The following is a 15,464-nucleotide window of genomic DNA, read 5'->3' on the forward strand; positions in this document are numbered from 1 at the left end:
ATTCAAGTGACATGCTACAAGTAACCTTTCCCAGTCTTGAAAATATGTATAGTGCTTTCTGTAGCCCATACCAGGTGAAATATTATGAATAAAATTATTGTCAAGAATAGGGATAAAAATGGTGGGAGTCTCCCATGGCCAGCTCTTAAAGGCTCACATTTCTCTAAGTTCCTCTGTTGCTAATTCCCCTGGCAACTTATTTCCTAAAGCTGGTATGAATTAGAACTCATTATAGTAATCTGGTCTAGTTTTCATTTCTATCCCAAACAGAAGCAGAAGCGTTAATAGTAATCATATTCTCTATATCCACAAGCATATGGGGGATTGGAAGAATTTTCTCCCAATAGCCAGCAAACTTCCAGCTGTACAACAAACTTAATTCAAAGTCATAAATAGAATTTTCATAAGATTTTCATTCTTAAGAGTCTTTTACTACCTTTGAGGGGTGCCTGGGTGGCACAGTTGGTTAAGTGTCCAACTCTTGATTTCAGCTCAGGTCATGATCTCAGGGTTGTGAGATGGAGCCTGAAGCTAGGCTCGACACTGGGCATGGAGCCTGCTTAAGATTCTCTCTCTATTTCTCCCTCTGCCCCTCCCCCAACTCCCTCTCTCTCTCTCTCAAAAAAAAAAGAGTCTTTTACTACCTTTGGGTTTCCAAAAACATACTCCAATGCTCTAAGAAGTAGCAAAGTCAAAGTCTTTAGGAAAAACAGAGAATGAACACCTGTTGTTGTTGTCTGTTTGGTTTTTTTAATGATTTCCTTTTGGCTCCTTCTGCTTTGTAATGAATGTTTTGTTTATTGGCTGGGAGATCTGCAAGGGTTTAGCTGAGCTACTGCAGGGTACTGCTGCCTCAGCGTCTATTTTGTTTGGCCAAGTGCCCTGTGGGGTCCTTAAGCTGACCCTCACCACTCATGCACGTGCAGGCTCAACAGCAGCCGCAGAGTCACAAGTAAATGTAAGTTCCTGACATGACCTTCCCAGCCTTGTGATAAACAGTCTCCCCACCTCCCAGAGCCTTCCCTTTTTGTGTGCCCTACATAAGACCCACATGGAGCTTACCAAAACCTGGCTCTTTTTGGTTTGAATTGACCAATCTAACCTTAGCCTGGGATCCCCAAACCATTCCACTCATGGACCCAAATAAAGGCATGTGCCCCAGGTCCTGCCTCTCTCTCTGCCTGTACCCCACCTCGACTGCCCTGTGTGGCCCCTCGAGGTGTGCTGTGCACATGCCTCAGGACCTGTGGGTAATAAGCTTCTCTCTATATATTTTTCTTGTGGTCTGTGATTGAAGTGCAGCTCACCATCAGGCACAGCGTGCTCCATTTAACAAGTGTTAATTTAACAAAGTCAGAGCAGAGCTAAGATGTGGTCCTGTCAGAAAGGTGGAGAACAGACTAGAATTGGCAAATGTCCAGCACTTTTGATTTTGTGAGTCACCTATGCGTGTGCAGAGAATAGTACAGGAAAGCCCAGAAGGCTCATGAGAAAACTCAGTTGACTCCAAGGATGGACTAACTGAAAGAACACCAAATACTTCTAGATTCATCAACTCATTCACAGCAAGGCTCTGCAAGAGTTTTAAAGACCTGCAAAACTCAGTCCTGGGCTCTGAGACCTTGCAGAGGAAGATGAGAGCAAAGGAAGAAGGAATGGTCACGTTCCCTTTGAGGTGGAATGAGATGGAAACAGGGAGAACACATTTTATGTAGAGGAATGACGTGAGCAAAGGTGCAAAGGGGAAAGGAAGAAGCTTGGGTCTGTAGTGGAGGGTGCTGGAGGAGGCCAGGAAGGTGGCCGGGGCTGGGCTGTGGAGCCCTTAAGCAGAAAGGTAAAGAGGGTGGAGTTTGTTCTACAAGCAGTGGGAAGCCCCTGAACATGGCAGAGCTGGCGCAGCACGCAATCCAAGCAGGGCTCCAGAAAGATGACTGACTCCAAGATGGTGTAGAAGGAAGACTGAAGGGAGACAGGCACGTTGTTGAAAGCTACTGGAACAGTCAGATGTAGTAATATGTGGCCAAATTAATTTAGTGAAAGAAAGGCAGAAATATATATTAAATAGGGGCACCTGGGTGGCTCAGTCGGTTAAGTGTCTGCCTTAGGCTCAGGTCATGATCCCAGGGTCGTAGGATGAAGCCCCACATTGGGCTCCCTGCTTGGCAGGGAGCCTGCTGCGCCCTCTCCTTCCATCCCTCCCCCCAGCTTGTGCTCTAACACTCAAATAAATAAATAAAATCTTAAAAATAAAAAAGAAATATATATTAAATAACGTATTATGACTTGCCAACAGATTAATTTGGAGAGTGAGAGAGAGAATAAGACCCAAACATGCCTGAGCAGTAGAAATTAGAAATAAGAAAGTGAGCAGAGACTCTGGTACACTCGAGGCAGGAATGTAAAATTTCTTGTGCTGACTTCACGTGGTACAAACGATTCACTGTAGAATGAATAGTACAAGAACCTCTACCTTAGTTTCTTTCATGACCATTAGGATTCTTAAAAGATCTCGAAGTATGTGTCATTCTAAAAGCAAAACACAAAAACCATGAAAAACCCTCATGCCTGTTTTCGGAGAATGAGAGCTCCACCTCCAGAATTTGGGATGGCAGCCCCAGGGGCTCACCAGCAGTGTTGGTTTGGGCACTGAGCCCTTTTGAAAATTGATAGTGTGATCTAATCAGAGGGTGTGTTTAAAGTCTGGGTTGGATAAAAGAATACATAGTTATTCTGCCACACTGTCATTGACTATACCACAACCCAGATTGGGAAGATACCCTCTTTAGGAATACTGTCAAAGTCATTCGCAAGCAGCTTTTTAAAGGTTTATTATCAACATCAATAATACTAACTAATACTTGTGAGCTGCTTTGTAAGTTTTACCTAACACCTTTTTTTTTTAAAGATTTTATTTATTTATTCGACAGAGATAGAGACAGCCAGCGAGAGAGGGAACACAAGCAGGGGGAGTGGGAGAGGAAGAAGCAGGCTCATAGCGGAGGAGACTGATGTGGGGCTCGATCCCATAACGTCGTGATCACGCCCTGAGCCAAAGGCAGATGCTTAACCGCTGCGCCACCCAGGCGCCCCTTACCTAACACCTTTACTTCTATAAATTTATTTGAGTCTTACATACCCTTTCAGTTTGGTGTTATTATTCTGGATTCACAGGTAAAGAAGTTAAGTTTAGAGAGATTAACAGACTTCTCCCATGGTTATGCAACTTACAATAATTACCAACATTTGCATTGACTTTTTAAGTTAATTCAGACTAATTTAAAAATATATCAATATGAGAAAGCTCCTGGCAGGGCAGTCGGCACATAGTAGGTCTCCACAGAGCTAGTTGCTCCTTCTCCTTGCCCTCATTTTCCCTCTACACTGCTATTATTTACACAGGAGGGACCCCACTTACAGATGAGCAAACTATGCTTCAAAGTGAGACAGCCAGCAAGGAGCCACATCGGGATGGGAAAGACCTTAGCCTTTTGTGACCTTCGAAGGTATAATTCAATTTGAATATATGCCCAGGAAATCTTTTATGTAACTGGTGAATTATTTAAAGCTTCCCTCGTATTTCAACAACTGACACTCAACATAAGTATATTCCCTGTTTTTAAAATGGGGTAGCGCCAGTGACTAACTGAAGCTTACTTGGGAGAGAAACAAGCTTTTCAAAAAACCCCACCATTACAAGGTCAAGAGTATGTGTGTTTGAATTCTGAAATATTTATGCTAAGACAAATGGAAGGAAACTGATCTTATACTAATCCATACGCTCTCACTTCCTCCTGTCTGGAGGAGGCATTCATGCTGGTAGAAGGAGGACAGCAGGAAGGGGAGACCAAGTTGTGCTCATTAAATAGCTCCTTGCACCTGGGGCGCACCCTAATTTCAGATCTCAGGATGGAATGATTCAACATGTGGAAGGGAGGCCTTAATTAATGAAAATGCTAGGGTGTTGTAGGAAATCGTGGTGATTCAGCAAGCATTTTTACTTCTGAGTCAGTCCCAATCATAGGCAAGACTGGGTTAGGATGGGTTTTTTTTAAATGGCGTAAAGCTTCATCTTCAATAACCAAAGAAGCAGCAGCAAAGTCCTCAGTGAGGAAGGATTAATAACAGGCTGGTGCCTTTAACCAGGTGTAGAAGTGACTGGGGAAGCTGCAGTGATGGTGTCCGGGCCCACAAGCCCTATGCCCTGTCCGGATGACAGGCATGTGTTAACAAATACACACCAGTGCATACTGAGGTAGACCAGCTACTCGGCACGAGCCTAGGGGGTGAACAAGACAACCAGGGCCCAGGCCACATAGAACTTGGTCAGCAATAGACCCGACAAGGAGGCCAGGGCGAATTCTCTGGGATATCAGCAAATCATGTCAACCAGCACCTTAGGTGTTTCAGGCCAAGCCCAAGCAATTGGAGAATATGAGGTCCAGGTGTTCCCAACCCTAAATTCTGGAAAGAGATGTTCCTGCCTCCCTCCCATTCCACTTACTCAAACGATACCTACAAAGGGTTAACATATGTTGATTCTCCTCTTAAATGCTGAAGTGCAAAGGTGAATAAAGCAACTGCTGGCAAGCCTTTCACTGAAATTGAAAAAAATAAGCCAGAAAGACAACTATCACACAATGTAAGACATGCTCCAAGTGGGACTCCATCCAGCACTCCTGTCTCCATGTGGGCGTCCTGACTAAACTGCATCACAAGGTATTCTCTCCCCTTCTCTCTCTCCCTCTCTCTCCTCTCCTCTCTCTCTCATTCACGCCTCTCCATAAGAGGAGAGACTTAACTCATCATGGAGTTGGGAAGATGGAATGGGCCCAGTGGAGCTCAGTGCCCTCTGGCCACTCCAGTTTGGTCTGTCTGCAAGCTGAGGGGTGCATTCTGTGCCATGGGGTAAGCTGACCTGTTGGGCTGTGCCTCTGCAGAAGAGTCCAGCAGTCAATGAGTAGGTAGCTAATTTCTATCCATTTTGGAAAGAAGAAAGAAGTATCAAAAGCCATCTTATCCTGCCTTTAGATAGCTGACATTTTGACTTCCATCTGCCTATCCTGTGTCTTATTTCTCACTTGGTTCTGAACCTGGGAGGGGCACTCAAGGGGTTCCCCTCACCAAACCCTAACATAGACTTAGGAGCAAAACTTCATGAAAGCACAAGGCTTCCCCTCCCTTCCATTCAGTGCCAAGTGTCTGTTAAATCTATATCCACAGAACAAAGGAAGGAGTGGTTCTCTCCTTCAGATGCCTGGGGATGCTTGACAGTGGCACGCTTTGAATGGAGCCTGAAAGGATGCTGGGTGAGGAAGAACTGTGTGCCCAGTAAATGCCAACCACAGGACTTCCCTCAGAGACCCACTCACTTCCTATACCCTTGCTCAGAATCAGGGTCAGCATTCCCTAGCTGGAATCCACAGCCACCCTCTTCTGATTCCCCTTATGGCCACTGAAAGACCCTCTCAATTTCTCCCATTGCTTTTACTTACCCAACTTCAAGTTCCATCATTTCTAGAAGACTCAGAGTCTTCCTGTCCATCTGACCCCTACCACCACTTTAGGAGATTCTGGTGTAATCGGATGATGTGCCAACACCCTGATATCACACAGAGTAGATGTCTACTCTAATTTCTCCATCCACCCTTTTGGGTCATGGTCACATGACACAGAACTTCCTTCAATACCTCTGAGAGGTTCCTCTCTGTCCAGAACTTGCTTTGTTTGGGGGGAATTCCTGGCCAAAGAGATACAGAGACACGCTTCTCTCTTTCAACCCTCAAAGTAAAAAATAAGTTAGCCATTGAGAAAAAAGGTGATATTTCTAAGAGACAAAAAGAAGCAGAGAGCTTTTAAGTGAGCTCTTTATTTTCCAACTCAGAAGTCATTAAGAAACATTCACATGAGGAGCACCTGGATGGCTCAGTCAGCTGGTTAAGCGTCAGACTCTTGGTTTCAGCCCAGGTCATGATCTCAGGGTCTGCACTCAGCATGGAGTCTGCTTGAGATTCTCTCCTTCTTCCTCTGCCCCTCTCCCCACCCCACCTCTCTCTTTCAATAAATAATTAAATAAAATCCTTAAAAAAAAAAGGAAACAGTCACATGAGGCACCTAGAATAGCAAATTCACAGAGACAGAAAATGTAATGGTGGTTGTCACAGGTTGGGGAGGGGGAATAAGGAGATGACCCTCCTGGTTTTTCAGCTGTGTGATGGTTAGGTTTCACCCTCTAACTGTCAACGTCAAAGGGATGAGTGGACTGTGGGGCCCCCACAACTTCCTCCTCAACCCACTCAGGAGGCCAAGTGCTAAGGACACCATTCAGTCAGTGGTGTGTCCCCCTCCTCCAGCTCATCACTGACAGTGTTGACATTCAGTTACCATGTCCCATGTCTGTGGGGCTTGGAGAGGTGATCATTCTTCACCCCCTGACTAAGATATTCCAAGTGTGAGGTCTGCAACCCTTCTCAGCACAGGAGGTAAAGCATTAGCTGAAAGAACACTCCAATCCATTCGGTTCCCTTGTTATAACTTACACAGAGTATCCTCTGGGAATCAAATGGTCTAATGCATTCCATTTCAGCCTCTCCTAACAGCACTCCATCATGTTCAACTTCTTCACATGGCAGATGCCTAAGAAAGTTCAAGAGTTGGTACACTCAGCTTCCACCATCACCATTCACTTAGATCTTCTCCTCAAGAGCCTCCCAGCCCTCCCCGCCTATCACCCTTCCTAGCTTCACACCTCACCACCTAGACCCCATTGCCAAGACCTCAACCCCTCGACCCACTGACCTTTGGACACACCCAGCACAGTGATCCCCAGCAATGAAGTGACTCACCATGCATTCTCTCTGCACACCTGTTCCAGCTGGGGAAAATCGCACAATTGCACTTATCGCCTTCAGACCAACCTGGGACTGCCAGCCTCTGTGTGACCTGGCTTTGTATAGCAGTCCTTTTACTCATTTCCAGCAGGTCACACTCATGAATGACCAGTCTCCTGGTCCTGGATCTTTCTGGGAAGATGAATTAATCCTATCTCTTCACTTCGGGGTCCATATGCATGGGTGGGGAGTGGGGGAGGATCCTCCCAGGATTTCCAGATTTCCTGTTGCCTTCGAGATAAAGTCCTGCTTCACTGGTTTGTCATCTAAGGGCCTTTTGCATCTGATGCCAGTCTATGCTTCCAAACTCATGTTTTCTTGCTTCCTTAGTGAAGTCCTTTATGTCAGCCAAATGATCTCTTTCTGCACCTGTGGACATGCCCCTTTATCTTTTTTATCAATTGTGGTAAAATACAACCTGTCATTTACTATTTTTCAGTGACATTGAGTATGTTAATACTGCTGTATAGCCATCACCACCATCCATCTTCAGAACTCTTTTCATCTTACAAAACTGAAAGGTCCCCATTAAACAGCTCTCCATCTGCTCCCCCCGGCCCCCAGCAAGCACTATTCTATTTTCTGTCTCTATGAATTTAATTATTCTAGGTACCTTATATAAGTGGGATCATATAGTATTTGTCTTTTTGTGGTTGGCTTATTTCTTAATATAACTTAATATAACTCCCTCAAAGTCCATCCATGTTGTAGCATATTGCAGAATCTCCTTCCTTTTTAAGGCTAGTTCATTGTAGTTCATTGTATGTATATAGCACGGTTTGCCTAATCATTCGTCTGTCAGTGGACAGCTGGGTTGCTTCCATGTGTCAGCTATTGTGACTAATGCTGTTATGAACACAGGGGTACAAATATCTCTTTGAGACCCTGCTTTCAATTCTTTTGGGTATGTATCCAGAAGTGGAATTGCTGGATCATATGGTAATTCCATTTTTAATTTTTTCCGTGATGGCTATACTCTTTCACATTCCCACCAATAGTGCACATGGGTTCCAATTTCTCCACATCCTTGCCAGCACTTGTTATTTCCTGTGTTTTGTTATTAATCATCCTAATAGGTGCGGAGGTAGTATCTCATTTCTGCTTTTGAATTTCCCTAATAGGTGATGTTGAACATCTTTCCATGTGTTTATTGGCCATTTATATGTCTTCATTGGAGAAATGTCTTTTCAAGTCCTTTGAATTGGTTTTGCTTTTTGTTGTTGAGTTTTAAGCGTTCTCTATATATTCTGGATATTAATCCCTTATCAGATACATGGCTTGCAAATATTTTCTCCCATTCTGTGGGTTTCCTTTTCACTCTGTTGGTCATGTCCTTTGATGCACAAACGTTTTTAATTATCATGAACTGCAATTTGTCTGTTTTTTGCTTGTGTTTCCTCTGCCTTTGGTGTCATAGCCAAGAAATCACTGCCAAATCCAATGTCATGAAGCTTTAGCCCTATGTTTTCTTCTAAAAGTAACAGTTTTAGTGTTATATCTTTGATGCATTTTGAGTTAATTTTTATATATGGTGTTAGGTAAGGATATAACTTCATTCTTTTCACTTGGTAACCAGTTTTCCAAGCACCATTTGTTAAAGAAACTGTCCTTTCCTTACTGAATTGTCTTGACACTCTTATCGAAAATGATTTGGCCATATTTGCAAGGATTTATTTCTGGGCTCTCTGATCTATTCAATTGGTCTATGTATATCTGTCTTTATGCCAATACCGCATTGTTTTGATTACTGTAGCTTTCCAGTAAGTGTTGAAATCAGGAAGTATGAATCTTCCAACTTTGTCCTTCCCTTTCAAATTTGTTTTTTTGGAGTTCCTTGAGATTCTATATGAATTTTAGGATGGATTTCTTTACTTAATATCTTTTGCTCTTTGCCCTTGCTACTTTTGTGTCCCTTGTCTTGGCCTTCCTTTCCATCTATCATTGAAATCATTTAAAATCCAGCTCAACTCCTACCTGACTATTCCCAGTCAAATTGATTTCTCTCTCCTCTGCACTCCTACTTCACTCATTTCCTGTATCACTCATTCAAGACAGCATCTGACTCTCCTCACAATCCCTTATCTCTTGATTCTCAACTTAATTGTCATCCAATCTAAAGTAGGCCTTTCTGTTAGTCTTTCTTATAACACCATGTGTTTTCTTCCCTCTAAAGCACTCATCATGATTGACAGTTAATTACTTTCTAAGTTAATTTTCATACATGCAGATCCTAAGACAAACAGTTCTTTCACATTTTAACATCTCTGAAGTCGATGTTACAATTGATGACCTCTTACCATCATAATCATAGCTTTTATTTTGGTGGAGCATAAGTAACAGTATGTTTTATAATCAATGGTACTTTCCATTCGATGAAACACAGGCTATGTCTGCTTGTGTATTTACCTGTTTAATGATTGTTTCTTTAGACTACAAAAGTTCCAAGAAAGGGGCACCTGGGTGGCCCAGTTCGTTAAGCATCTAACTCTTGATTTCAGCTCAGGTCACGATCTCAGGGTCATGAGATCAAGCCCCACATCCAGCTCTGGGCTCAGCAGGGAGTCTGCTTGAGATTCTGTCTCTCCATCTCCCTCTGCCTCTCCTGCCTCTCTCTCTCTCTCACTCTTAAATAAATAAATAAATAAATAAATTCTTTTTTTTTAAGTTCCAAGAAAGCTGTGGTCAACTCCACTCACCATGGCACCCCTAGGCCTTGCTCAGCCTCTTTGACCAGCTATTTGGTGAATTGACGAATTATAAGTTCTTCAAGGCACTTAGTAAATACATCATGCTTCCCCGGAAGTCCCACAACTCCTAGAACAGCACTACCTGCACTCGGGCACTTGCTGAGTGAACAATTTTCAAGCTAGAGAGCATCTGGTGCCTGATTGATCTGTGCTCTCTGATAGAAATAAAAGGATTAAACATACCTCATTCTTTTAGAGGAAAAAGCAAGGTAAGACCTGTCAGCAGAACCCAATGGCTTATGATTTCTTTGCCTTGGCAAACACCTGACCTGGTCTTGGTAAACAGAATGCTGTCTCTGAAACTTCTACGCACACATAGCCTTTCATTTTGCCTTTGTGGCAACACACTCTTCCTTGGGGACGTTACAAGTCAATCATTTAAAAGTGATGTCATTTTTTTTTTCTCAAGAGGTTTAATGATATTGTCTGTTAAGAAAATGACACACACTTCTATACTCTTGGTAGTTGCTAACTATTTGTAAACACGTTGTCCATTCGTAGCAAATAAACCAAATCTTGAATAAGCAGGAAATTACATTTGTCCTTTTGTGAGGGGTCACTGAATCTTGGTCTGGGTTCATCAAGTGTGAATACACACAGGCAGAGTTTGGGCCAGAGGAGCACAGACAAATTCTTCAACAACTGCCCTACTAACAAAAGGCGACTTACAGAGGGGCAAAAAGAAGAAAGAGGGGTACACAGAGTCCCTTAACAGAAGCAAGGCTTTTTTATTTCTACCTGTTTATTCTCTGCCTAAAGTGAAATATGAGGCTATGTTTTGCAGTTGATTCTTTCAACACTTGAAGAATTCACTAATTATATAAACACCTCTATTCAGAGTAAGAAGCTTTTGCGAAGAAGAGGAAATAATGACATCTAGACCAGTGTTTCTCAAACTATCTGTAGTAAAAGGTTATTTTTTCCCTAATCTCTTGAAGACTGATACTTTTGTAGGTTACAATATAAATGTCACAGCAATGACAAATGGCTGCAAAAGTTTCCAAGTCATAATAATGAGTGCCATTTTTTCAGCAGCAACTATTTATCAGCACTGTATTCAACTCTCATACAGTGGGTCACCTTGAATCATCTTCAAAACAATCCTATGTGGGTAGTCTCCAATTTGCACCAATTTGGGCACATGAAGCTTGCCCAGTGCCAGAGAGCTGATGAGGGGCAGACCAGTGATTTGAACTCAGACATTCTCTTAGTTATTCTGAAAAATATACTTGTGTGATAATTGCAGCTGATGGCAGGGAATTTGTCAGCAGAGATTAACTGGAGAGGCTTGCCTGGCACCATCTCTGCTCATTCCTGACACAGTTGGCAAGGGGTGGGGGAGAAGGACTCACAGTGAGGGAGGGGGGAGGAGACTAATCAGTGATGAGGAACTAGATGAGGGAAAAAAGAAATTACACATTAGGCAAAAGTAAAATTAAAATGAGAGTATAGTAAAAGGGCAAGTGAGAAGAAAATGTAGGCAGTAGAGGCCAAGAAGGAAAAGAGTAGAAAAGGAATCAAAAAGGTAATCTGTGAACAAAACCTGTTTAACCAACACCGTGAGGAGCAGTGCCTCCAAACCTCAGTTCCAGAAGTTTTACGGTGCTATCATGCTGTCTGTCCTTCCTCGAAGAGCTAAGGTTATTTTAAGGAGTTGGATCAGGAAGTTCAAGACACACCCATCCCTCTTCTCTCTCAGTCTCACTCAATGCCCGCTGCGCAGAGTCAAGTCTCAAGAACCTCAGGCCTCCCAGGGGGTGACTCAAAGACACACCCCGTCTCCTCCTCCCACACACATTACACAAGAGGGCTCAGACGTTCTTTTGACAAATTTCCAAAATCAACTGGGTCAACAAATGGGTTTTATTTAATGCTTTGACACACTGTGCTAACATCATCTTTATTAGATCTGAACTCATCCCTTCCTTCCAGAAGGCTATCCTCTACCAGCCTTGCACAAATTCGTTCCCTGACCAGGTTTTCAAAGGCATAGCCCCACTCCCCCCAGCACACCAGCTACCTCTACCACCTTACCCTTCTGGATCTCCGGCAGCATAGACCATCACATCGTGAAGTCCACCTCTTCTGGCAACTCCAACAGGGCATATGTAATGGATTGAAGCAAAAGCCATTCTCTGGTAACATGTCCTAGGTCACAGTTGTCCCTTTGGAGGGCACACAAAACAAGCCTAAACTTTCTGGGATTACACACACACACACACACACACACACACACACACACACACTACTGTTTAAGAGCTTGAGAGCCAGCAGACTCATATTAATATCCTTGCTTTGCCAGTTACTAGCTGTGTGACCTTGGGCAAGTTAATTAACTTTTCTGAGTCTTCATTTCTTCCCTGGAAAACTGGAGACCCTATGAACAAAACTGGGTTCCTGTGAGGATTTCTTTAATTGGGGTATAATTGACATTATATTATATTAGTTTCAGGTATACAATGTTTGTATATATTGCAAAATGATCACCACAATAAATCCAGTTAACATCCATCACTACACATAGCTACAAAATTATTTCTCTTGTGATGAGAACTTTCAAGATCCATTCTCATTACTACTTTCAAATTGCAATATGGTATTATTAACTATAGTCACCATGCTGTACATTTTCTCCCCATGGCTTAATTCATTCTATAACTAGAAATTTGTATCTTCGTAGCCCCTTCACCCATTTTGCTCACCCTCCACCCTCCACCCGAGGCAACTACCCATCTGTTCTCTGTATCCATGAACTGTGGTGGTGGGGTGAGGGGTGTTTTATCTGTCTTTTCTTTTCTTTTCCTTTTTTGGATTCCACATATAAATGAGATCATGTAGTACTTTTTCTGTCTGATTTATTTCACTTAGCACAATGCCTCAAGGTCCAACCATATTGTCATAAATGGCAAGATAATTCATTCCTTTTTATGGCTTAATAAAATTCCTCTGCATGTGTATGCATGTGCCACATTTTCTTTATCCATTCATCCATTCTGTGGACAGTCCGTGAGGATTAAATAAGCTAATATAAGGGGCGCCTGGGTGGCTCAGTCGGTTAAGCTTCCAGCTCTTGATTTCAGTTCAGGTCATGATCTCAGGGTCTTAAGATCAAGCCCCACATTGGACTGAGCGTGGAGCCTGCTTAAGATTCTCTTTCTCCCTCTGCCTCTGTTCCTCATCCTCCTGCTCGTGCATGCTCTTTCTCTCCCTCTCTCTCTTAAAAAAAATGAGCTAATATATGTAAATTCTTAACCCAGTGCCTGGCACATGGACTAAGAATCTCCTCTGAGTCTTTTCTCTTAGCAAAATATCCCTAGTCCTTTCAACTATTCCTCATATTTTGTGGTTTTCAGTCCCTGTCCCATCTTTTTAAATGGGTCAGCCACCTTTTAAATGGGCACTGTCTCATTTAAACAACATTTGATTGAACTGTGTCCAAAACAAACTACACTCCTTGAAATATGGTCCAAACAGCAAGAGAGTGGAAAGACCACGTCTCCTCATTCTGGATACTGGCTTTTAGTAAGTCCACCTCTGCCGGCACAAGAAGTTTTCCATCAATACCATCCTATCAACACAAATGGACATGCACTGCTCTTTGCCTTGATTCATTCTCTGTGAAATCTTTTTTTATAACATAAAAGAGGAACCTACCCTTACATCTCCTAAAAGGCATCTTTCTTTGTGCTTTGACACCCATCCTAGACTGAAGGAAATCTGAGCCACCTCAGAGAACATCAGTAATTGGGATAGAGTGACAGATTACAGACAAGTGACCAGGCAGGAATGCTGATGCAGGCTCCAACTCTTGGGACCCACGGGGGTGGGAAAAGGAGTGGCTGCCCCCTCTTGACTCAGCTGCAAGCTATACCCCAGGAGAGTGGGTTTCATAGAGGCAAGTAGCTAGGGCGGCCGTGTGTACAGTGGGTCATGAAACACTCAGTAAGGGGCTTGTTACAGGTGTGGTCAGTGGGGGAAGGGAAATGCTAGCAAGGAGGAAGTGTAGCCCCATGTGCCGGTGAAGATGAATGATGCTTGGGCTTTTCCAAAGCGGTCTCAGCCTCAGCTGGTGGGAATCCCATTTTCCAGGTGGCCAAGAGAGAGGTGACTGGCTGGCTAGAATTGCCTTTTGATGACACTCACAGTGGTTCCCAGTAGTTTGGAGGGGACAAGACTCTTCCTAATTTATAAATGACTAAGTTCATTCCGATTATAACTTTGAAAGCCCCTCATGTTAAACTCAGTACTGAGGGAGCCAGGCTGAGTAAGGAGGCTTGACTAGAACAGCCTGTTTGCCAGAGACCATCCAGGTTCACGTGTAATGAGGCTATCTTGGCACACACAGCAAATGCAGCACATGCCTGAGCAAATTGCGTGAAATACCCCATAAGCTATAACCAGAAAGGGCAGAGGAAACAAAACAGAAAATAACTCCATAAAAATAAATCTCCTCTTTTTTTTTTAAAGATTTTATTTATTTATTTGACATTGAGAGAGATAGCGAGAGAGAGAACACAAGCAGGGGGAGTGAGAGAGGGAGAAGCAGGCTTCCCACTGAGCAGGGAGCCCAATCCCAGGGTCTGAGCCAAAGGCAGATGCTTAATGATGGAGCCACCCAGGCACTCCAAAATAAAGCTCTTCTGAAGCAAATTCCAAGGCTTCACCTTCATTGTACAGATTGCTGCCCTGTTTCTTCTGTCTTTAAGACTTCTATCTGAAACATATAATCCATTTTCCACTGAAGAATTTTGTCCTTTTGAAAAGTCATTTATCCTTTTTCTGTCTTGGTTTCCCTAATTTTCAAACAGGAAAAATCATCCTAGAACCACAATCTGACAACTTAACAGTTCTAATAGTTCTAAATGTTACCAAGACTCTTCCTAATTTATAAATGACTAAGTCCATTCTTAGTCAACCTCAAAAGTCTCACAAGTGTTACACAAAAGTACTAGATTTATGATCCAAAGATTTGGGCTTCTAAGCTACTACCAGCAGTGGAAAATGTTTGCAAACCACTTCACCTCCACAACTCCATTTCTGTAAAACGGGAAATGATCTCTACTCTTCTTTCATCACACTTTTGTTGTGAGGCTCAAGGAAGATCAAGCACCTTGAAAACAAAGCACCAAGAGGTGTAAATGGTTACACTTTAATTTTCAGAGACAATCCCATTCTCAACCAAGAGTGTCTTTATTTCTGAAGTGCATCAAGCACCAACGCTACCTCATGAACCCAGCAGGCAAGACCTCCACACTCTTGCCTGTCTTCAGTTTATCAACAGTTTTCCCACTTCCTTTAGAAATCATGCTCACTCCCTTCAACCTGAAAAGATGAAACTCAGTCCAAGCTCCCTGTCGTAACTGCCCCCCAATAATTGCTTCATTCACAGTTTTTAGGGTCATATAGAAAGTGTGGGGGTCTTTTTCACTTTTTAAAAATTGTGGTAAAATACACATCACATAAAATGTACTGTTGTGAAAGCATTTCCAAGTATACAGTTCAGCGTCATTAAGCACATTCACAACTGTTATGCAATCATCACCATTATTCACCCACAGAATTCTTCTCATCTTGCAAAACTGAAACTCTGTCCCCATTAAACACTAACTCCCTATTCTCCCCTCCTCAGCCCCTGGCCACCCCCTTCCACCTTCTGTCTCTATGAGTTTGACTATTCTAGGAGCCTCCTGTAAGTGGGATCCTACAGTATTTGACTGTCTGTGACTAGCTTATCTCCCTTAGTATAACTCCCTCAAAGTTCATCCGTGTTGTAGCATAATGTAGAATTTCCCTCCTTTTTAAGGCTGAATCATAGTTCATTGTATGTATA

This window comes from Ursus arctos, unplaced genomic scaffold (genome assembly GCF_023065955.2).
Source record: "Ursus arctos isolate Adak ecotype North America unplaced genomic scaffold, UrsArc2.0 scaffold_10, whole genome shotgun sequence".
NCBI lineage: Eukaryota > Metazoa > Chordata > Mammalia > Carnivora > Ursidae > Ursus > Ursus arctos.